The sequence below is a fragment of the Cyprinodon variegatus genome, unplaced genomic scaffold (assembly GCF_000732505.1).
Source record: "Cyprinodon variegatus isolate N-32 unplaced genomic scaffold, C_variegatus-1.0 Scaffold1107, whole genome shotgun sequence".
Taxonomy (NCBI): Eukaryota; Metazoa; Chordata; class Actinopteri; order Cyprinodontiformes; family Cyprinodontidae; genus Cyprinodon; species Cyprinodon variegatus.
In genome coordinates, this window is record NW_015151560.1 from 193,506 (window position 1) to 195,745 (window position 2,240).

General features: G+C 35.9%; 1 long non-coding RNA gene across 1 annotated transcript in view; it reads left to right on the forward strand.

The window, feature by feature from the left end:
• Window positions 1-1,931: 1,931 nt before the first annotated feature.
• Window positions 1,932-2,240, forward strand: part of LOC107101515 — a 16,209-nt gene continuing 15,900 nt past the window's right edge. Inside the window, exons 1-2 of the long non-coding RNA XR_001482082.1 lie at window positions 1,932-1,967; window positions 2,056-2,109. This is a non-coding gene — a long non-coding RNA (uncharacterized LOC107101515). The remainder of the gene's footprint in view (window positions 1,968-2,055; window positions 2,110-2,240) is intronic.

The following is a 2,240-nucleotide window of genomic DNA, read 5'->3' on the forward strand; positions in this document are numbered from 1 at the left end:
TATACCTTCTTATCCTTCCAGGTTGTAGCAGGCCTGGTTTCTATTTTTAACAGTTATTAACTTGATGCAGGCTTTCCTGATCAGGTTCCAACAATAAAGGCAGGAATAGGCAAACTTTAGAGGCTAAGTTGGTGACTTAGGTCTTCTAAATCCACAGCACGTTTCAAAATAAATATTCTTTCACCCAAATTAATGATCTTATGGAGTCTTTTTATCCCCCTCATAGCTTTGCTGCTTTTTTCAGTTTTAAGATGAGGAAGTAGAGCATTTAAAGCTAAATGTATGTCACTTCTCCGGAAACATATTTTACTGAAAGTAAAATGGCAAGAATGGTAATTAAAGATATAAAATTTTACCTTGAAAAAATCCTCCCTCACGTAGCACAATTTCCTGTAAATATTTTTCAAAGATGCCTCAAACTGAGCATCTTTCAAAATGTTTGATACCACTTATCGACTTCCTAACAGTGTAGCTGCTATCTAAATGTGGTGAAGGTGTTAGTTTATATGGAACTAGAAAAGTATCAGTTTTCACAAAGTCATATATGTGATTCACACATGCACAGCACGAGATACACACACACACACTCACACACACCCACACACACACACACAAAGTCTGATTCTGATTCGTTCTGCTATATGTAGTGAGGACCTTGTGTCGACTCCCATTGACTTCCATTGATTTTTGGTCATTTTAAAGCCTTTCTATTCACTAATCCTAAACCTAACCATTACCAATGCATTCCTCACCCTAACCCTAACCCAATTGACACCTTAGCCCTAAACCTAAACGTTAGCAAAATAGCCTGTGAGGACCAGCAAAATGTCCTCACTTTGCAACAACTGGGCCTCACTCTGATGGTGAAATTGAAAAAATGGTCCTCACTCTGATGGCTAGACAGGTACACATGATAAGATCCACACATTAACATGCTGATTCAAACAAGCACATAAAAATTACATATTCACAAAGAATGATTCGCAACAGTGTTTGTAATGCATATAACATTATATCTTTATTCATAAACTACTATTGGTCTAACTATTGCTCTTTGAACTTCATTGCATTTGTTTGTGGATTTTTGAGCCTCGCCTTAAGTGACGTGAATGAATTTTTAACGTACTGCAACCAATTAGATAACTCCATTGTTGCAGCCAAATGCAGGAACGTTTACCACATGGGCAATGATTGTCTTTATATGGTAGAGTAGGAAGTCACTGCAGCACACAGAAAGAGACAGAGACTGACCACATGGCAGCCCCATACCATATATTGATGCTATATCCAATATCAGTTTTTCTTATATTTTTTTTTAATAAAGATCTGCTTTGGTTACTTTTGTTTCATGTTTTTAAAGATATACTTTATAGGATGATATTAAATATTCAAATGGTCCTCTGTCAGATGGCCTTGCTCAGCCTCAGAGGTCATTCTCTTGCAGATATGGGGCGGGTCTAAACTCTGTACATCTTCATGCAACAGCAGGAAAGAAAATAAAGAAGTAATATGGAAGAGCTAAGATAAATTGTTAGGATAACAGCCAACTGTGGATTATTTTCAAGTTCATTGACAGATACTTGCAGCAGGACAATGGCTGCATAAATAGATTGTAGATGAGAGAAAGAAAAAAGAGATGAACTGTATTTAATTGATAATTTTAACACAATGCATGTAGAGCAGAACAAGTTATAAATCTCATTATTCAATGAGTCTTTTCGTTTACAACAACAAACCTCCCTTATGTGTTTAGGAAGCCCAAGTCTTTTAAAAAAGAGTAGCATTTAAACAATGTTTGAAACCTGACAGATATATTTTCCCATAAACTGAGATGAAGTTCTTGCAGAGACAGGAAATCTGTTTCTAACACATCATTGTGGTAAAAGATGCAGCTACATACTTTATGAACTTTGAAAAAAAGGGAAGGAAACACAGACAGAGCAGGACTTTTATGGTCTGAAGAAGAGGTATAAGAACATTAGTTTTTATATGCATTTAATGTAACTTCTCCTTTTTTGTGCTGAAGTTTGAGCAAACTTTTCTGATTCTGTGCAGCAGGTCTGGAAGTGAGGATGGGGCTCACTTTGCTCTGCAGGCTGGGCTTCTTCTGTAAGTAAATATGACTGTAACTCTATTTGATAATTTACATGGTGCAGATTATAGTATGCTGCTAGTTTAAACTGTCTTTCCTGAAAAATGTATGTTTCATATTACTTAAATGTTTTTTAAGTTTGAAACTT